Source organism: Apus apus, chromosome 4, assembly GCF_020740795.1.
Source record: "Apus apus isolate bApuApu2 chromosome 4, bApuApu2.pri.cur, whole genome shotgun sequence".
In the NCBI taxonomy this organism is placed as follows: Eukaryota; Metazoa; Chordata; class Aves; order Apodiformes; family Apodidae; genus Apus; species Apus apus.
The window spans coordinates 13,013,010-13,035,545 of record NC_067285.1 but is presented as its reverse complement, the minus strand read 5'-3'; the positions used below and the strand labels follow the sequence as shown (position 1 = coordinate 13,035,545).

Genomic DNA, 22,536 nt, shown 5'->3' with positions numbered 1-22,536 from the left:
TGTGACTTTGGACAAAATTGCCCTAGAACATGCAAGGTACCGCAACTCTGTAAAAAGTCTGAAAACTAGGACTTGGAAACTGGGACATTGGTCCCACTGGCCTTAGTTGATATTCATTGTACAAGACAGTACTGAGCTTTTAGAAAGTGTTATTGTCCATTATTTCATGCTTAATGAAACATACCCTCATCAGAAGTCAAAACCCAAGCTCCATCCTGTTGCTTTCCTTCTTCAGTGCCCTTCAGTACCCTCTTCGCTCCCCCATCTCCTTGAACTATACCCAACCATCAGTGTCTGCATCTTGAACATTCCTTCCAAGCCTGTCTTATTAACTGCTATGAGGAGTGATGAAGGCCATGTATGAATGCCATATGCCACCTTCATACTTGTAGCATAACACTGAAATTTCTGTCAAGACAAATGGCTTTGAGCTGGTTGTTTTCCTTTCAGTTTGGTAGACACCACTATTTTTGTCCTTGTCTTAACTAAGCCAAAGAATTTTGGTAAGCCGAAGTTCATATTTGGAATGACACAAAATGCATTGTGGGAACATATCAAGGCTGCCGAGTTCTCTGGATTTTGGCAAAGATAGTTTTGGAGGGTGCAATCCTGAGGTTTTTACTTGGGCATATCTCCCACTGATGCATCCAAGACTACCATGTTAAAGTCATCAAAAGGAGATTATGAAAGGGTCTGAGACTGTATGTGCTATGTTTCTCTAATACATTTTTGTGTGTCCAGAGTGACTGGTATTAGATTTATTTCCATGTTTTGGGGTTTATTTTTAATTCCTTCACCACACTTGCTCATTTGTTGTAAAAAGATCCTTCCTGACACGAAGAATGAGGCAAAAGTTTCTGGCTTTACTTCCTTTTTAAGAGATGGTGATGGCAGGGTTGATGGTGATAACAACTTCAAGGGGGAGAAGGTATCATTTTAGTCCAATTAAACAGAGCAGCTTTCTTGCAGTGACACTCAGTGCTGTCACTTAGCTGATATGACTCAAGATTCACTTGATAAAGCAGCTGGGACGCTGGAAGCCATTTTTAGGCTGAAAGGTGTTCAACATCTTGGTGTCAGGCAACTAGTGACCCTCTTCTACAGATTATATATAGATAATGTGTAAAATGGAAGATGTATCACATCTTTTCACAAAACAGTTTTCAGATACAAATTGTTATTTGCTTTCTCTTTAGTTAAAGGAACTTAATCATTTCAAAAGAGCTTCCTTCTTATCAGTGTCCGAACAGCCTGCTTGGAAGTTCAGTGGCTGCCAGGAACGTCCATATCACTGGTTCAATCATTCCAGCAGGAATAAACTGCCCTCTGAAAGTATTTTTCCTCTGTTTAGTGTCTGTCATCAAGGAAACTTATGTTTTCAAAAGGACAGCGCATAAAGGAAAAGAGTCTGGGGTCTAAGCTTTCAGATGTTGAAATAAGCACTTGACTTGAAGTTTGGTCACTCCTGGACCTGTTCCTTGCTCAGTCCCCATCTTCAGGGAGCCTCAGCCTCCCTCAGCTTGGGGGCTTATTTTTTGAGTAGGTATAAAGATTGTTAAAAAAAAATTAAGACCGTGTTTGCATCAAATTTGCTTTTAACAAGCTGTAAGGCATGAGACTGTTGCAGTGCTACGAACATTTCGGCTTCACTGGAACTGCTCCACGTTTCCACTGATGTAAAGAAGATCTGAATTTGGCTTCTTGGCTGTTCCACTTCAACAATTGATTCTAAATCAGCCTTGCTATCCAAACATGTAGAATTAAAGATTTGTTACTAATTATGTCGCTGTAATTCCTGACTATTTTTTTCCTAGTTTAGTCAAAATCTTTCTGACATTTAGCAGATTGACATTCTCATAGCATCTCCACAACAATCTGTCCAGTTTGTTTAAGAAGACAACATTTTTGGAAGAAACAGCACCATCTCTGCTGGAAACTCAAGTACCTGGCAAGAAACACTGGAGATACTTGTTGAGCTGGCCAAGTTCTTCTACTCTGCTTAGTGATTGCAATGGGCAGTTGTGTGAACTCATGTGTCTTCAACTGCCCAGTTCACCTTTCATTTTCTGCTAGAAGCCTTGGGAAAAAGCAACGTGGAGTTACAGACCACACCAAGAGCCCTGTTGCCCTGGATAGTTATTCCCTACAGTGCTGACTGATCTCTTTGGTGAGGGGTGATGGATGCCAGTGTGACACCTGGTTGTTATTTCTAGTATATTTGTACTTTTCCTCATTCCTGTGGTGGGGATAATGGCTACTTGCTGGTCAGATGTTGTTGTCAACACTCAGTGAATATTTTACTTACCTTAGAGAAGGTATAGATATTATAAAGTTCTGGATGATGGTTTCTGTACCCAGAGGTCTGGAGAAGACTGGGGCAGGGGGAAAGGGTTAACTTCATGACTGTCACTTCACAAGTTGTCACTTCATGACTATATTTTAAGAGTTTATCTAGTTAAGAAGTAAACCTGGCCTAGGCTAAGAACACAGGTTCTATGTCCTCTGAAACCAAATAACTCCTGAAAGGCAATCATCACTCTAAAAATAAACAGAATGATCAAACAATTTACCCCCTACCTGAGAGCTTTCAACTCCACCCAAGGGCTGCATTTCTCCCACCACCCATGCTGTCTTCTCCACTGCTATCTCTGACAGCCTCCTTGCACTCTTCCTTGTGATACCTGAATAGCTTCCCTCCATGCTTGATTTTTTTTTCCCCCACCAGTTGGTGGTGATCTGTCAAAAATCTTAACAACTGTGAAAACACTTTGAAGTGTATAAAAATACTATAAAGAGGCATTCTCTACTGTTTTCTGTTGTGGGCAGCACTTCCAGCTGTTTACAGCCAGTGCATTTCACATTTCAAAGTGATCATGCTGACCTGCGCTGATGCCTGTGCAGATCAAGATGGAGATGAATACATGATGTGCTCGTGCTCAGAGTGAGGCTCAGCTTTTTTTGTTCGTTTGTTTGTTCTTTGTTGCAGTAGTTCAGTGGCTGCAGGCATTCTTCCATCTTGTCGGGCAAATCTGTTATCTTGCAGGATCAGCCGGGCTCATCGTAGGCAGGAGTGGATGCATGTGTGTTTTTAACATAATTTACTGCACAGCAACAATGGCTTTCTGTTGTACATGATGACAGATACTGAACTCCAGGTTATCTGTGTTGAAGTATACGCTAATTTTTGCTCCAGTTCTTTTTGGCCATCAGTGAAATGTAGTGATGACTTTGGGTGTTATTAACTGATTCAACAAGGTTACTCAAAGTTCAGCCTTTTAGCAGATACTTAGCTTATCTGTACTTGTCCCTATTGAACATAACTGTTTATTCTCATTTTGAGCTCCATGATTTGGATAGCTTTGCACAGATTGCTCATTATAAATTACACTTAATGTGTTTCCATTTGGCCTGGATTCCTCTCTCTTTAAAAGCTTATTCCAGGATTTGTTCACTATCTGTTTCATATTTGAGTGGCCCTTTTATAACCTTGGTGAGAATTTACATGTGATTTTAAGCTTTGTGCCCAGTTTCAGTTTACAGCCCCCTTTCATTTATGGCACAAGCACAGACTGTTCTGCTGTAGATACAGCAGCTAAATCAGTGTTGTTGAAAAGGTGGTGAAGACGTGGTTGTGGAGACAACTTATTGGCAAATTGGTCACTGTCTTAGTTTCAGAATGACAGTGGAGAAAATACAAGAGCTGTGCTGAGCCAGAGCATCAGTGATAACACAGTAACAATCAATACGTTTCAACAAAGGAATTACTGATAGATCTCTACTTGTCAAAACTTTGGGGTAAAAAAGGCTGGAATATATCAGGAAGTCCTTTACTTCTTGTCTAGAGCTCTTTTTCATCTAAAAGATAGGTTCTCCTTTGTTTTTGGTTGAAGAGGGCCTGTGACTTGCTGAGGCATTGCTTACTCTGCTGCTTTGCTATCTGAGAGACCATCTATTAAGTAGTACACTGGCAGATACTTATACTCTTTTATATAGCACTTGTCATTTGAAGATCTCCAAATCTGTCCAAAGTGGAGGAAATTTATCATCTCTCTTTTGTAAATTTAGAAACTAGAAACAGACACTCAAGGTCAGAAAAGCATTGCCAGCACTGGAAATAGAACCCAGCTCTTTTGAGTCATGTTTTCTGATCTTGCTAAAAACTAGATTGGAATTAGGGGAAGGAAAACAATTCATAAACCCGCAAGTATTAATTTGCTTCTGAACCTCACTTCTGTTGCAGTAAGTTGCTAGGCTGCCATGGTCTCTTATTTACCCATGCAAGATAATGATATAAAGCTGTTTGCACAGCATAACCCAAAACATTGCTTTACACACAGTGGCAGTAAAACCTCCGCAGAGTTTAGACTCCTGAGCCCATGCCTGGGCACGCCCTGGGAAGGGTCAGGTGGTGTGGGCCAGTATTGTCCTGTTCTGCAGTTGCAGCTACAGAGCTGGATCCAAAGGAATGGGGATTGTCTACCTGTAACTATGTACAAAGCCTGGCAAAACAATGCCTTCATCCTGCTTTGAGCCAAGATGTTGCTGACATGTAAATAGTATAATAATATTTTTTTATATGCAAAGGCAGTGAATGTGTAAGAAGAAAATGGAAAATCCTCGTATGTTGCAGCATCCAGTGAACCTGCTGTGTTTTCTTGCTTCCTCTAGTCATTCACACATACTGTTTCAGTCATTGTTAGGCAGTAGGGAAGCACTTGCAAACCTAATTTGGAACCAAGTACAAGAGAAAAATAGTTCTGTGTGCAGAAGATCTGCAGAGTCTTTGTCTTCTGAATGCAGCTGGCTTAGAGGACATTACTGCTGCTTTTAAAAATACCAGATGCTGGCTTGCTGTGTGAGGCAGCATCTCCTCAAGAAAGACACTCTCCTAAATTTCACCAGTCCACTATTGGAGAAAAGGGAATTAATTTTTCATCCTTGTCTCTGGTGGAGTCATCTCCTTTCTGTGAATCACAACTCATCTCTGCTAGAGGTGACTGTAGCATTGAAATAATGAAAACATTTAAATTATATCAATGTTCTTAAATAGGTCCCTATCACTGCATTCAAACATCTGGTCCCCAGGGAAGACCATTTGCTTCAGTATTTTGATTTGGAAATTGTACTGACATAAATAGACAGCAGCATCAGATTCAGTATCTTGAATGCACTTCCCAGTCTCTGCATATCTTCGGGCGATATACTTGGAAAAAAAATGAAAGTATTTCCAGTGAATTCACTTAGATGCTAAGTAATTTAAATTCTCAGCCTTTTTAGTCATTGCTCTTACCAGACATTTGTATAATGGCACAAAGGAGCAGTGTTCCCTGCCCCCCCCTCCATGTTCATCCATGTATAGTCTGGTAGGCTTGGGGACAGCAATTTCAAGGGATCCCTTTGTTAAAATGGGCTAGTAATTTCTGAAATGGAGGGCACCCTAGTCTGGTTAGAAATGGTGTTTTTTGGCTTTATGGAATAATACAACAGAACACTTCTGTGTCACATTGACATAATAGGCAACTTTTAAAAACCTCAGCTGAAAGGTACATCAGGGGACTGCCCCATCTAGATGCTCTTGGAGTGGTTGGGCATCTGAGAGTGAGTGCCTTCCTCTTGCTTTTTCTCTGGGACAGTGCTGGGAATATCTTTTTCTAATTCTGAAATGGGAGCTAACTGAATGCTGAAGACCCTTTGTGCAAGCCACTGCTGAAATGAGATGATAAAATTTCCTGAAAGGTCTGTTAAGTCTAAAGTAAAGCAAAGGTGTCTGCTGTGTTTTGCTGCCAAATGTCCCAGCAGACTTCTGGTGTTAAAACAGCTTGTTGAAGGGGCTGGCCATCCTATTGTGTTGTCTTTTGTTTTATGGGACATGGCCTAAAAGTCTGACTGCCTTCTCAAGTTCTGTTGGGTTTTTTTAAGTTTTTGCTTGTTTGTTTGTTTGTTTTTCCCCTCTCTTCTTCTTTCTTTCAGTTTTGCCTGCTCAGGACACAGAGTAAAAATGAAATCTGGATGATCTGATGGGATAAAGGATTTTTGAGCAGAATGCTTTGAAACTTTCTTCAGTTAATACCCGCTTAACTGCAAAACCTAAAGGGCTGTTTAGATTCCTGACTCAGATGTTGAATGCTTCTTGAATTGCCTTTGACTATATTAATTATGAACAGGCCCAGTGATTTTCAGGGTTGTTCCAGTGGCACAACCAGCAATGGCCAGATTTCATACTGCTATCTGAAAGCTCAAAACCAAGCTGGAAACCAAAGTGAGCCATTCTCTATCGTCCAGACTGTTGAAAGCCTTTAGGATGATCAAGAACTGATGCAGTTTGCAGTCCCACCTTTAGTCAGTGTTTACAACTTATGAGTAGAATCACTCTGAAGAAGTTTATTTCTTGCTCAGGGTCTCAGTTCCCCTGGTGGTAGATGTGCAGGTATTTGGAAGACTTTGAAGGACTGATAGAGGAAAAATCACATTCTGCTTGGACTGGATCACATAGTCTCTTACATATTTATATCTAGTTTTTCTTCTGTGGCCTTGCTTGTCTCAAGGCAGATGCTGTAAGCAATAGTGAACAAGTTTAGGATGAAGCTAAACCAAAGCTGTATGTTCAGTGCTATAACTAGATTTTTTACTCCATTACTTCCAACTACAGAAGCATGTATGTATTTGAAAGGTACTAAGTACCTTGGTCTCTTAAGCTGTAAAACATTTAGCACCTGTGGGATCTAACAAAATGCATGGCTGTTTTTCTCTCTGGCACGTGTTCTTTGCAGTTGTATGAAAGTGTGATAAATAGCTCATGGTTCTAAGGATGGCCTGTGTCTACTCTAGTTAGAGAGTAGGGCTGGTGTTTTCCATCGATGCTGTATCTCTCTGTTCTGCCCTTCTAACTTCTCACTATCCATTCCCAAATGCAGCCCTGGACTAGAGGCTCTAGGACTACCTATGATGGAGGTATACATTGCAAAGGTGTAGGGAGTAACATCCCTGAGATCAGCCACCAAATTCACTCACCCTAAAAGCAAAGTAAAAATGCTCTTTGTGCTTTTTTTTTCTTTTTATTTTCTTCCCCCCTCCTGCAATGAGCTTTTACATGGCTAATGTAAATGCACTGATTGGTAGGATTCAGCACACACAGGATTTGATGCACATGGAGAAGCTGGTTGCCTGGGCACACACACCAGGGCATCACCTACAGCCTGCCCTCAACGCCAAGTGTTTCCATACAGTTTTCTGTGGTCACTTAAGTTTCCCCCAAATAACCACTGCCGGCAATGTGACATCCTCTTACAGGCAATAGAAGGAATGAAAGGCTGTGCTGAGCTGATGTGTTTTCATCACCTCCAGGCAGATCTGTTTATGAATTGTTATGCTGTTTGCAGGGAGAAAGGACCCAAGCCAGGATTGTGTGTCTGAAAGCAGGCTCAGTGTGGTGTGCTGCTGCCTCGCAGTGTCATTCAGGGGCTGTTCCAAACAAGAATTACGTGTTTTTATGCTAGTGTGTATTTAGGAAACCTGAACTAGGCCATGTGAGAGATATTCGAACTAGATAAAATCTTGCTGGGCTGGGCGGTGCTGAGGGTAGAAGACATCAGCCTGCTGAATTTCCTGCAGCCTCCGCTTCTGCAACTGTGTATTTCCTGCTGTCTCTCTTGCAAATGGTCCCTCCCACTCGCAGGCAGCACGATGAGGGTTTGCTGTCTTTGAACCCTGAGGTGTCAGAATGCAGCAATGCTAACAGTGAAAAGAAGGGTGTTAATCATGCTAATACCTACTCCATCTTTATGTTTGCATACCAGAGAGTTTTGCCTCTGGAGGCCAAGTGCGTTGCATATACAGCAGTTCTCTATGCTTCTGTTCTTCTTGTGAAGATCCCACCCTGTAACCCTGTATTTTGGAAGCTCCCTATATTTAACACAAAGTTTATTGAACAGCATTTCCTACCCTCTCCTTGCTGAGGGCTCTGCATATCCCATGTGCCATTCCCCACAAGTCAGTGGTTTGTGTGGCCCGTTTTCTCCCTCTGTGGGAGAAGTCCTGTAACTTGTGATTTCCCTATAAACTTTCTAGAAGGACAGAAGTGAGATTAAGTATTGTCTTTTCTACCACTACCTGTTAATTTCCTCTGCAGGTAATTACAAAAACAGCAGCTGCAGTGTTTGCAAGTTTGATGCAAACAGATCTGTTTCCCCTCCCTTTTGTTTTTTTCTTTCTTATTTTTTTATCTTCCATGATGATCCTCCATCAAAATCAGTAGCTTTCTGCCTCATGGTGCCTGAAAGGCTTCCTTGCATTTTGCAATAGACTTGGCAGGGTGTTGCAAGGCTGTTGTGCTCAAAGAGAGCAAAGCAATTGCTTGTGATCTGAGCAGGATAGCTCACTCTTCTCATCATTCTGAGAAAGGAAAACTTTTATTTATGTGTTGTCCTTCTGAGCATCTCTGACAGGCATGGGCCCTTGGGAGATGCTCTGGTGCAGCTTACAGCAATCTCCCTTTAATAATGGGCAGCTGAATAAGGGATCTGTTTTGCTATTACTTATTTATTGAGCTGTTGGCAGGCTGCTGTTTACAAGCACAGAGTAGACTGGCATTGAGCAACACAACTCACACCCACCCTGGATGATACAACAATTTTGAGATGTGTTTGGTTTCCTTCGCTCTCTCTTTTTTTTTTTTTTTTTTTTTTGTAATATGACTTAGCAACCAGTGCTCTGCTCCACAAATGGGGAAAGGCAATTGACTGAGATGATGAGGGAATGTGTAAGGAGCCGACAAGTGCTGTGGGGGGGTTGCTGCCCCACTGCTACCCATCCTCATGTTTGGAGCACAAAGCCTTTCTCTCCACAGCATTTATTTGGCTCCCATTTGAATAGAGCAGTGGTAGGGACGACTTTGTGGATCTCCATCCCACCTTCAGAGCAACAGAGGGCTGAGCAAAGGCTTGTTTGGCGATGGAAGGAATGTGGACATGTGAGGGGACTCTGCTCCACATGGAGAGAGGAGCAATGAATGACCTGTGAGATCCATCCACAGCTGTGGTTTGACTCTGGAAACCACCAAAGCAGGCAGATAAGAGACATTTTGTTCTGAAACCTCAAAGCAATAAAGTGCGTGAGTTGTATTTTGCCAACAGCTGATGATGTAAAGACAGTGAAACGAGTGAGCTGCAGTTGGAGAGGGTGCTGTGGACACATTAGCTTCTGTGGACTGGACATGAAGTAAACCCTGTAACTCTTACCAAGGGTTACAGCTGTAGGTTTTTTGAGATTTCATTGCTGTTGAGAGTCAGTCATCCTCCAGAGTCCTCTGGATGCTGAAGACAGCATGTGCTGACTAAAGTTGCTGTGTGGCTGACCTCTGAAAAAGAGGTTTTGCTTTTGATCCAGTTCAATTTTCGCATCACAGGCGAGAAAAAATCACCCTTGAAATTGCTGCTTTCCTGAGAGCGTGGGCAGAGAAGTCCAGGGTGGTAGTCCCTCTACTTACTGGTTGGGTGGTTGTAGTTGTTTTGGGATGAGTAATATACTTTCTCCAAATGTTTCTATTAGCACAGTTTTGCTTGTCAGTGCTTCTATCAGTGGTGAATACAACTTATTTCCACATATGGCAGATTTAGATTTACCATTAGTGTTTCAGGGCATCGCAAAAGTATTTACTAAGTTCTGATTGAGGGAGAACTGTGATGTTGTGGCTATGTTGTAAGGCTTGGGCAGTGGGGAGACGTGTTAATGCTGTTTGATTTTTGCATCTTTTAACTTTAATGAAGGTTTAAAACATTTTTATTTTTTTTTTTAATTTAACTCTACAAATATTATTAAAATGTGAAGAAATAGCAAAAAAACTTACTCCAACAGGGAAGCTTCCTGTATGCAACCAGGAATCAGAAAAGATGCTGAACTTAAGTGGCCTAAGATTTGCAGTGATTGCTGTTTCTCTGGGGTTGGAAATCAGGAACTTGCCAAGTGCCCCAGTGGGTCCGTCACAGCGATTGTCCTTTAAAATGCTGTTTGCTTCTTGGCTTGCGTCCCTTGTGGGAAGAGAGGCAGAGGGAGTGAGCAGCTCTTAGGCACTGTGATGCTGGTTCTGTGGATCTGGTGCTTGTTCCCTTTCTCACCTCATCTGGGATCTGACCCACTGCTGGTCAGGGATGGCAGTCTGGAGTCCTCAGAGGACTTAGGGTCTGACCCTTGTGACGTCCCTGGCATTTGCTGGCCATGTTTAGATGTCAGCATTCATCCAGCATTACTGTTCCTCCTCCACACACCTTGCCTGCTGTCAGAGCTCACTGTCTCTGTGGTGCCTCTTCATATTACTCTTTGCTTATTTAAAAAGGAGGAAGAAAGCCAGGTGGTGTCAGGCTGCATTGTACGTGCTGCCAGTTCACCCTCGTACAGCCCTACTCTGTACTTTTTTGTATGTGACTAAAGGGGAATCATTCCACTTACTGCTCCAAATTTATTTAAAGAATTTCTAACAAGGTTTTGCAAGAGTGTAGAGAATAACTGGAGAACCTCCCACATCAACTTCTTTTGAATAAAAAACCTGAACACCTGACCTATTAGGTAAAAAACAGATGGCAGAGGCTTGGGGGTTAGTGCACGCTCACAACACATCTGCTGTGCAGATAGTATTTAGAAAATGATGATATCAGAGCCTGTTGCATCTTGAGGGCTGTAAATTGTGGAAATGTCTAGCAAACACAGTTCCCAGGATGAAACCTAACACGAGATTTGGCTGCCCTGAATGGCTAGACGTGGATCTAGTTGGCTTGATTATGCTCTGCTACCTACCCAAAGATTAATTGCTTGTGGTTAGCAGGAGGCAATCTGGTTGAAGAACCTGCAGTCTGAAGACCTTGGCCAATTAAGGGGCACCTGCAAGGACAGTGTGTGAGCAGCACTACGGGTCAGTTCCTGTCAAATAGGAATTTTAATTGTTCAGTTGTGGACAAATTAGCAGTATAATTATGTAATTACATTTTTACAATCCGTTCTATCCTAGTGACTCTGTAGGGATTTCACTGTGATGGAGCCCTGATGGTGTAACTGTCATGTGGATAAGGGCTCTCCAAAGGCATTTTACTGGCAGCATCTGAACAAGTGACTTTTGGGGGAAAGGTGACACATCTTTCCTGTCTAACCTTATCTGACAATACCTGTGTTTACTGTAGGAATCTTGGAAAATATTTTCTTTGTTTGGAAGCCTGTCTCCCTTCTCCTGGCTGGTTGTCCCTGCTGTCAGCAGAGGCTGCTTGACAGCTGCCTCCCTTCCATGGATGCCCAGGAGAGGAGCCACAGCCCAGATTCCATGCTCCTGGCCAAGACTGGAGCTTCCTTTATTGATGTTCATTATAGATGGTGATATGCCGAGTTTGTGCTGGGCACAGGATGATTTCCTCACACCTCAGCAGTGTAGCCAGGAGGTTACTGCTGCAGGACAGTGCTTGAGTCAGCCTCCATACTAAATTGCAAGTGGTGCCCATCCAGCCTCTAGCTTCAGCTAAACTCCCTGGTAAATGAAATATCATCAAAGGTAGAGAAGATATTTTTTTAAGGCTGACAACAAATGTACAGCCTTGCAGTTCTCAGTTTTGAAGTACTTCTAAATCAAACTATGAATGTTAACAAAATAGGTATATTTAATGACTAGGCCATTGCTGAGTGTCTTCTCAGCTCTGTTTCTGAGAGTTGCTAAAATAACTGATGGTGAGAGGTGAGGATTTGTACAGGTGCATTCCTTCTGCAGTCCTTAGGTGTTTCCAATGCATCTGCAAAACTGCAGCCCTTGCAGTGATGCATCTGGCACTTTCTGTGTCCTGCAGCTTCTTCTGTGCATGTGCCAGATAGACGACCACTGCTGCCAGCCACGAGCTGCGAAAGGCTGGAAAAACCCACACAAGGCACAGACTCGCTCACACTCAGGTTGTTCTAAAATAACCGTGCACAAATCTTTGCTCAGTAGGAATCCATGTGCTTAAAATGCATTGAGCAAAATCTTTGCTTTTTGAAATGGTGGGAGTGGGACATGGAGAGCCACATTTGCAAGCATCTGCTGTGCTTTCAGGGACTTAATATTTCCACGTCTGGCTGGGAAAAAGGTTGGTTCCCTTCTTGCTGAACTCTATAAAATATGGTCTTCCTGTTTGCTAACTGGAAGGGAGCTAAGAGCTTTCTGAAACATGTCATGCCTCCCACCCCCTTTATTTCTTATTTTATTTCTTATTCCCCTTACTGCTGCATAGGTTGCTCTCCAGCTCCTCACGCTATTCCTCTGCTGTCTCCCAGTGTGGGTCTGCTGCCTGCATGAATGATCTGCTGAGTATCCCTGGGTTTTGATGTGATAGTCCAAGTCCTGTTTTTCTGTTCTGCCTTCTTTATTTCATTGTGTTCTGTGCCCAGAGAGTTATTAATTTCAGAATATCAGGCTTTCCATAGTGACCACTCAGCAGCCATCTCATTATGGTCTTAAAGATACAAGCCCAGATGCTTTCATTTATACTAGATACAGAGTTGGCCTCTGAGGCTTATATGATCAGTTCCCAGACATTAATAATTTACAAAAATATTTTGCCTTTTACATTCCAAGAAATTAAGTTTATGAGGGCTACTTCAAGAATAAATTATTCACAACAAATTTTATCCGAATTCTTTTATATTCTGGAGTACACATCTTAATCTCCATGTTGTATTTTTATCTTTTTTCCTCTCACATGTTTTGTTTGTTGTCTTTGTAGATTTAGTATGACTATTCAAATGGAAAATCTCTTTCTACATATGACTCAGCATAAGCATCCTTTACAAGCTTCAAAACTCTCCTGATCATGACACCCTCATACTGTGAAAATGGAAGTTTAAAAATAATCCACTGCCTGTCGTATATTCTTTATCCAACTCATAAGCTACTAACGACAGCAATTTTTATGAGTGTAGCATAAGCAAATGTCAGATGTTGTTTCCATTTCTGCTTTTGTTTTGCTTCACCGGCAAAATTCTTATTGATTTCAGTGGTGGCAGATTAAGCCCTACATACGGCTCATTTTCATGAGCCAGCAAAAATATCTTTCCTCTTTATTGTGCCCATCTCCTTTAAACATTTTTGTGTGTCTTTACACACCTCTGCCCTCTCAAATTTCAGCATCTTCCATGTCTCCTTCCTCAACTCGTCTAAATCTTGACAAGTATTGGCTCAAACTGTGGTCTTACCCAGATAAGTGTCTATCCCAGCTGTGTGACAGAGACACTGCTTCTGTTTGCTGGAAGGTGAAATAAGGTGTTGAATAAAGATGCTTTACTGTGTTGCCTGAAGTTTGAGGTCAGACTGTTAGATTCTGTTTCACAGACTTGCAAAGCAGCAGACAGCTGAATGGTATCAGCAATATACATTACAGCAATAGATTGTGGTGAAAGAAGGACAAGCTACTTTAGGTTGTACTTAGGTACAAGATCTTTAGGTTTGTCTGAACAATACTCAAAAGTAATGACCAGCAAGGAAACTCTGTGGTCTCTGAGCATCCAGGGACAGATGGCCCCATGGCCTTCTCACCAAGAGCTGCTGATCTGTAGGTGAGTTGCTGAAGTCACTGTAGTATGGGTTGCCCACATCTTGTACGTGTCCTGTTAAATAAGCCTCTGCCTCAACAGGTGCTACTGGGGTTTGTCTTGAAGCAAAAACTGGTCTGGGAAGATCATAAGCTCCTAAGGCATGGATCTCAAATAGACTTGTAACTGTTAAAAGAACCATCTTCTGAAATAACATCTTGTCCATGTAATGTACAGACCTGTCCTGCTAACACTGAACATGCAGAGATATTAATCTTTTCATGCACATGTCTAACGTTTGTATCTGAACCTAGACGGATGGGAAAGGATTTATGCTTCTGAGATACTCTATATTAATTAACAACTTTCTTCTGTCCTCCAAACACACTCTGCAGATGCAAGGAAAATAGTCTTTAAAGTGGGAGTGAGACCACAGTCAGACCTTGGATGGGGTCATAGGAATGTCAGTGGTCTGAGTACACTGTATGTGAATTAGAAGCAAGTCACGGTGCAATTTGATGAAGAACTGGTTGAAGGTGGGGAGTGCTTAGTGTCAGCTATATGTTTCTCCTTGGAGGTGAAGGCTGGGTGAGAGTAAGTTGGGGATTTCCCTGGGAAGAGCAATGGTCTCCTGTGGGCAAGGGCACACTGCTGCCACCAAAGCTTTGATATTGGCTCCTGAAGTTACAAAGCAAGAAGAAGCGTGAACATGTCTAATTCTGCCTTGACAAATCAGAAATGTGGCAAAGAGTATGATGGCTGATCTGATCTGCTCCTAAAGAAACCCGTGAAAAATTTCACTCACCAGAGCAGTCTAGCAGGATACTTGGTGTAAGCCTGGTCAAAGACTATGTCTGCATTGTGAAGTCTCTGTTGCTACAACTCTGCTGACAAAGCTGTTGAGGATGGGCATTTTGTCTGTGTGGCTATGAAAAGCTAAAGTGACAGAAGTCATTGATTGTAGTTGACATGTAGCTGTGCGGGTAAAAATGCTTTTGTGGAGATAAAACATCTCCAGGACATAAGAACAATTGAGTTAAGATGACCTGATAGAGAGGGAGAGACACACTGTTTGGGCTGGTGTTGTAAATGATGTCATTGCTGATTTTTACTAGACTGGGATGTGGCTCACAGGTCACCTTAAGAAAGCAAATAATTGCACAGAATAGATCAGAGGTTTTGAGTCATTGTGTGGAACATACACTTTGGTCCTAATAAAAAATGTTTATACTTTACTGAAACTTAGCTTCTTTGGTTCTAATTCTGTGTAGGAATTGCAAACATTATTTTTAGACCCTCATGCACACAGTTAACGTGTATTTGATCTGCTCAGAGAACAGTTGTGCTGGGATCAGATTTGGGCTATTATTAGGAAATATGTGAATTTAATAAAATCTGTTGTTTATACCTAAGTTAACTTTTTTTTTGTTGCTCATATAGGTGTGATTTAACCAATAATGCTCCTGTATTAAAGGCATTTTCCTGTGTTCCACCAAAAACAAATAATAGTTTGAGAGAGCAAGAGAAAGAAGGCTGGGAAGAAACAGACATCTAAGTAAAACATATGTTGAATGGGAAAAAAATCAGTCACCCTGGGTTCTGGGCCTGTGATTATTTCCACATGCCTGGACTGTATCACTGTGCTGTGTGCCATTAATGTCATTAGATGCTCTATGCCAGAGTGGATTTTTTGCATGTGCTGATGAGATTGCAGGATTGGGACATTGATGGGTAGACGCTGCCAGTGCCGTGTTGGCGCCATGGGGGTATGTGCTGTGCATGGAGGTCTGCATCCTTCCAAACCTCCCCTGGTGCTGCTTGTGTGGGCGAGTGCTCAGCCAGCCCAGCAGTCCCTCAAGTGCCGATAACTGCCTGGCTCTGGGGAACCAGCCTCCAGCAGCAGAGAGTGTCCTCAGCCCTTTTTAAGAAAAGTGAATGAGAAAACTGGCTAGTTGGACCCCATCTTGTAAAAAATGGATAGTTTTAACTGGTGCTTGGTGCTGGAAGGAGGTACAGTTAAAAATAAGCTTTGTTCCTGTTCAAAGGTGCCTGTGTGTCAGGAGAAATGCAGCCTGTCCCCCTTGGTTTTATTGGGGCTGATTTGTGAGAATGTGAGACCTTGGGAGCCATCGCCATTCCCTTTGGTTCCTGGTGAAAGGAAAAGAGATTTGATGACTCTCTCCAGATAAAAATACAGAAAACTCTTCTAGGCCAGAAAACAACTTTTTTATTTTTCTTTCCTTTTTTTGTTGTTATTTAAGCCTGCCAGATTGGTCTGCTCTCTGCTCTCCAAGTGTGTGGGCGGCCCAGAAGAGGATGCTGAGACAAAGAATGGGGAAGGGAGGAAAGAGAAGTGAAAAAGACCTTTGGATGGGAGGCATGGTGTATGGGAGGAGGAGAACGCAAAGGCAGAGGCAGCGCTGATCTGGTTTGTGAAAGTTTGCAGCAGATCAAAAGAAGCTGTGGTAGGTCAGAGACACTCAGTCTGCTGTAGTGATGAATATATTAGCATTGTTTAGATCCTAAGGATACAGACATTCTTGTGCATTTGGTAATTTTATGAAGTTTGTGTCCTACTGAACTCTCATTCCCCCTACTAGAAATGGGGATGCTGGACGGAGGGGTGGCTGGAGGGGAACATGACCATTGCTCTACTTGGTAGAGTTTGCATTTTATGTTCATCTGCTTTGTGCTTTGATAAAGTAGGTCCAAAACAAGTGGCATTTTATGAGTTAAAGCTCTGATTTTGTCCTGATTAAATCTTGTTTTCCTGAGCTGAAGAACCAATTTCTCATTTCAATAGCAGCGGCCCCCAGTTTACTCCGTCTGGCTTGTGATCTTTCGTGATACTTTTGTGAGACTGAGTTACATGCAGTATGTCTGTTAATTTGAGTAACAGAAGAAAGGAGTTAAAAGATACAACAAAGGAGGAAGGGTAAATTTCAAATAAAACTTAAAAAAGCCATGAAAAATCAAGGTTGAGTATGTACAGGACAGCAGTATCTGCTGAGGGAGAGCAGGAGACCAGAGAAGAGGTGAGCAACAGATGAACAGAGGGAATGGGAAAGTGCAACACATGTTAAGAGGCATTACGTGATTTGTTTTGTATTTATACCTGCCAGATTCATCTTGCCTTGGCTGGAAAATTCATCCTTGCAGTGCATTTTGCCCTTGGAGTATTTGACCTTCAGCTCCTTTGGGTTCCTTGAAGTCTAGCATAAGAGCTTGCAAAATTAGCCCTGTAAGGACAAGTTTTGTAAATAAATCCCATTTCCTATAGCATGGGCCTGCAGCAGGAGGCAGGGAAGCTTTGGGGTGAGAATGGGTGCACAGGGAACCAGACCTGTGAGAGGACTGGGGGCTTTCTTCTGTGACTTCGGGAGCCTTTCCAAGCCCAGGCTGAAACTTGGTGTGGGCACATGTGGCAGGGGATGTGGATGTCTTGTGGACATGTGACATGGTCCTGCTTGCCCATCTCACTAGCTTAGAAAGTTTCTTTTGGACGACAGTGCCCTTCACTGCCCTTTCTGAAGGACTTTCAACAGGGTAATAAAAAGGTGTTTCTCTGCTGGGCTAATATTTACTTCACAAACATACAGTGCCTTTGCTTGGTTACAAACATCAGTGCGTATGAGTGAAAGGCTTTTCTCAGAAAGGGTGGAATGGGAAACACAGAGATTATTCTTTCCTGTCACTGTATTTGCTGAGAAAAATCTTTAGAAAATGCACCCCTATGCCACGGGAACATTATTAAGATTACAAAGTCAAGCTTTTAAAAGCTCGTGCGATGCTGGAGTGGAAATTGTCTGTCTAACCTTCATTTGTACCCTGGTGCCAGTGCTCTGTGATTACCTTATTTACCTCTTTGGTTTCACAGAGCTCCTGCTTGTGGTCTTTCCAGAGGGCACTGAATGAAGATTGTTAGAGTGAATTAACCTGTTGCTTGTAAAATACTCTTTTAACTTTTTGCAAAAACTCTAAATACGCTTCTCTGGCTCAGGCAGAGAGGCATCACTTATTTCTACAGGAATATTGTGAAAACAAAAGTGGTGGTTGCTCAACAGTCACATGTTAAAAGGAAAGCTCCATAAAAATGTTGATGGTTTCAGCTGGTAATTTCATTTTTCAGTGAAGAGATTGGATGTTGCCTATGATAAAGTGTGAACGAGTTACTTTATATTATGTAAAAGTATATGTGTTCTACTAGTATTCGCTATAGTTCTGTGTGGAAAAAATACTATGCTTTTGTTGCTAAAGGCTGTCGTAGTGCTTTATTAAATGGGATGATACTGTTTGAGGCTTCCAAACATTTAAGAGCCATACAGCAGGGCTTGAAATAACAGATTTCTCCGTCCTGCCACGCTGTCCTTGTGCTGTGCCTCCAGTCAGAGTAAAAATAAAGATATTCACATGAGACTAAAGAAAATCTTTGTTTGAAGATAGAAGCTTTAGTTTTCTTTCTGGTACTTATGCTTGTTCTGAAAGCAAAAATCATATTTGTTAGGTGGGTGTTACAAATCAGCATTCCTTTGTTGTTTTTTTTTAAATGGCAATGTGTCTTCTAGTGAGATGCTTTTACCTTCATTTTCCATTACATTTGAGTAGGCCTAAGATTCTTTTGAAATGTGTTGTGCTTGAAGAGTTACTCTGAAATGGCAGTGAGAGAATAAGCTATTAATTTAGGATATAACAAAAGGCGAAGACTTGAAGGTGCAGTCAGTGTCATGCACAGGATGAGACTTTCCCTTGGGAATGGGCTTTTGACAGATTCCAGAGGTTATTACCCCAAAGCAGTCTCAGGTTTTCTGTATCACCTAAAAGTTACTTTTCAGAAACACTGGTTAGTTAGCCCAATGTTATGCATTATTGCACATCTTATGCTGAAATCTTCCATTTGCAGTCTATGCTACCTTGTAGTGTTCCACAGGATTTTCTCAGTATCTTACCCTCAAAATATGCATGGAGGGGGGTACATGCCCAGTATCCAGTAGGGGCTTGTGAGGGCTTTTGCATGCAGATGGAAAAATGTTGTGTGATGTGGTCTGAGGTCAGTTCAGTTCTTTGCCTTGGAAATCCTTCTCATTGCTCAGCCTTCTGCTCCTCTCCAGCACTGCTGTTCCCCTCTTCCACTCCTGCAGATGGTCCCACAGGGAGGTTATGATAAAACACCAAGTGCTGGCAAGGTCAAAGTTAAGCCTGGGATGTCTGAGGCAGCTTTGGCTTTGCATGAACAGGAGTTGCAGCCCCCAAGCAGCAACAAGAGACCTTGGGCTCTCATATTGCTGCTGTGTCTCCTTCACCAAATCAATCTGCATCCTGGACATCCATTACAACACCTCGCTGATGTCTTCATTGCCTTACCAAGAGGCAGCCTTTACCGCTGTGCTCCTGAGGCTCCTGTCACCAAACCAAGTGCAACTGATGTCTTATTTATGTTGAGTGCAAATGTGAGGTGGATATTCAGCCTAAAGATTTTCCCTGTCCTTAAATTCCCCATCCTGCTGTGCCTGCAGAAAATTGTACTGCCTGGGTTAGCTGTTGCGGTGCAGTAGTTTGTAGGTATGAGTGGTGATTTTAATTTTTAAGAATTTCAGCCAGAATTTTGATTTTCCTTGACTTACATGTTGAGATTTGGCTTTCATCTAGAGCTACAGCTTTATAATAATGCTTAATAATGAGATAACTCATTATATTCTCAAGTGGCTGCATAAATGGCAACTATTAAGCATAGCTTTGGCTAGGGCAGTATCTGTAGCTTTGCATTACAGAAAAAGGATTAAAAGTGGAGATAACTCTTTGGTCTAAGCCCCCTCCATTAATGCAAGTAAATGAATGTTAAAATGATGCATAGAAAGTAAGATTTCCTTGCTCTGATCCCTGTTTCTTGTGCTCTAGCACATGCTTGTGAGACATTTTCTCTTGGATGCTTTCCTGTTGAGAACAGTGTTTTTCCTCTGGAGTAGCAGTGGCAGACATTCCTGAAGGAAATCTGTTTTCTGTTCAGGTGAAGTTTCCCTGCTTCATGGAAGTCAGAGTCTTGCACTGAGAAAAGACCTAAGAATGTGTTCCCCTAAATTTTCCCATCTCCCTGGATGATCTCCAGCTGTTTGCAAAGAGCTACTGTATCGTTTGGAAAAGGACGATTTCTAGTCAATCTGTGTGTTACCATAAAGTCCAGTGCAAGTGGTAATAGAGAAATTGATGGCACCTTTTTAAACATAAAAATCATTAAGAGAAGATTCCCTGTCCCTGGCAAATGTCAGATTGATTTCCTCAGTTTCCTCCTTCCTCCATACTGATATTCAAGGAAAATTTTTGCACCATTTCTTAATGGGATGTCTCTACCTGCAGCACCATCAAGAGGTTCTATTACTTCTTTTGTCTTGCTTATGAAGAGTAAACTACGGTTCTCCATAGAGCCAAATCCAGTCCCAAAAGACTTTTAGCTGCATGAGGCTTGCATGAACTGGAATTTAATTTTCCTGTTCTTGCTTGTGCATACTTGTAATCTTATCCTTGATCTCCATGAGATGGATTTTCTGTCTTCTTCTTCTTCCCTGTGTCTTTGCACCTTTTTCTGTGTCATCTTCTGTGCAAGACAGGTCTCTGCAGAACTGATTTTCCTCAGCATGGTTCCCTGCAAGTATGTCTGCTGCTCAGTTGGGGTGGAATGGGCTATGTGACCATCAAATGTTGGGATGCCTTCTTGCAGACCATGGTGGGTCTCTGCCATCCTCCTTGCTGGCTGCTAGCCTTCTGACCAGCACACCAGAGAATCAATGCTCATGACCCTTTGACTTCATACCCAAACCCACTGTACAGTGCCCAGGGCTGGGGCTAAAACCTGGTTAAAACCCAAGAAGGGTGGGAGAGGTGCCCTGTTGTCTGTTCAAAGCCACTTGGAAAGTTCCAAGGTTTTAGCCTGATACAGAGCCTGTTGACCAGGAATCCGTGTACAGAAGTCCTCTGCAGCCTCAGCATTCTACTCCTGTGGTCAATAAGTATATTTAGCAAGACTGGATGTTGCCTCAAAATACTCCTGCAGCAGATTCCTCCTGGCTTGGACAGCAGTGCTGCTGCTTGGCTGGAGCTTGCTGGACACTCTTCACAAATGGGAATAGATTTAAGATCTGAGTTTCTGTTGGGTCCAGCCCTAAAAACCTCTGTCAGTGATTTAGAAGGGAGCACAACTGGTGGTATTATTGATTTTTACACTTCATGCCAAAACGGGAGGCTGTGCCCATATTGGGAAGGGCAAAGAAATACCCCATGGGGACTTCAAGGGTATCTGTATACAGAACTGTGGAATAGGAGCAAGGTTGCAGACAGGTTTTCTCTGTTTAGAGAAAAATCAGAAACATGAAAGACTGAAGAGGAATTTGGAAAAGGGCAAGGTCTGAAATGGGCTTGGAGGTGATAACAAACCAGGAATAAGTTCCAGCATGACATGACTGTGAAGGGAAGATCTGCCATCTGGCAAATAGTCCTCAATGAATTATCACAGAACAGGGTGAACAGGCCATGTAACTACCATGGATGGCTCTGTGGGGCTTTGTCCCCCAGGAGATGCTCTACAGTGCTGGGTGAAGTTTAGGAGAGGGGGCTGCTGGACCTTTGTATTAAAAAAAAAAAAGAAAAAAAAAAAAAAAGAAGCAATTTTAAAATCAATTGAATTGTTCATAATTTTCTGCCAAACGGGATGACTCATTCTGGCAGTCTGCCCTCCCCACCCTCCTCCTCAGACAAACAAACAAAGCCAATAAGTTGCAAAAAATTAAAATAATCTCAAAAGATAACAATTCAGAATTTTCCTTTGGTATATTCAAAACAAAGGGCTTAATAGTGGTGTGGGTTTTTTTCAGACATAATTTCAGAGCTGGATTCAATGACCATAACTTGAAAAAAAAAAAAAAAAAGAGGTAAAAATAACTCTGAAAATAAAATGCTTCATTTTGAGTTAAAGAAACATTTTGTTCAGCGAGACGCACAAAGCATTCGAGTCTGGGCCAACATGAAATGATTTCTTTTTTCTAGCAATCTCTTGGTTGAGGCAGTGAACCAAGAAGTCAATTATTCACAGAGCTGAAGCAAGATTAAGGTAAGGATGGAAGGCAGAGCTGAGATGAGAAACTGAGGGAGAAAATTTGGGGTTGAACGTCCAAGCCAATCTTCATTCCTCTGAGCAGAAGGTGGCAGTTGATAGCATGAGCACCTGAGCCCTTTGCTGTCAGCCCGAGCGGGTGGGCTGCCCGTCAGGAGACAAACCCAGACATGTCCTTGTGGCAGCCACAGGTCCCCAGCAGCGTGGGACAGGAATGGGGTGCTATGGTGGGTTGGTGAGACCCAAGAGTTGTCCTGCACCCGCCAGAGCGTGAAGGCCATGCTGCAGTGCTTCTGGGGATGCGTCCTCACCCCACACCGCTGCTGCTGTAAATGCAGCGTGGTCTGGAGGGGAAGAAAAAAAAATAGAAGGAGAAAAAAAAAAAAAAGGAGGTCTTCTGCCAAAAAGCTGCTGTAAACTCTGCAGAGTGTGACTTTGGGCAGGGAGGAGCTCAGCTAGGGAAGAGTTGCTGCTGGGCTCTAGGGTCTGGGTGCGAGTTGCTCGGCGGGGCGGGCAGGAGCCAGAGGGTGAGCTGGCAGTGGTGCCTGGCTGCTGCTGAGGGGCTTTGGAGAGGCTCCTCTTGCAGGTTGGAAGTGCTGGGCACAGCTTCCTCACGCATGCAGCATTAGTGCAAACACCCTGACTGCGCTTTTTGGCTTGAGCTTTCTTTTTTTTTTTCTTGCACTGCTTTTTTTTTTTTTCCCCAGAAGTGCTGATACCTCAGCACACAGCCATCCTAAGCAATAATCCTTACAACACGGGCAAGAGAAAAACCTTATTTTCCATTTTTCCGGTGGCAGAGTCGAGGCAGTGGGATGGCAGAAGTTGCCCAGCACGATGGTAAGAGTTGGGAGGCAGAGCTGCTCTCGAGGCTGCCTAAGTTTGACTCCCACTCTTTT

General features: G+C 42.6%; 1 protein-coding gene across 1 annotated transcript in view; it reads left to right on the top strand.

Moving 5' to 3' along the window:
• NEURL1 (neuralized E3 ubiquitin protein ligase 1) overlaps positions 1–22,536 on the top strand; it is a 151,136-nt gene that overhangs the window by 43,623 nt on the left and 84,977 nt on the right. The window lies entirely within an intron of this gene.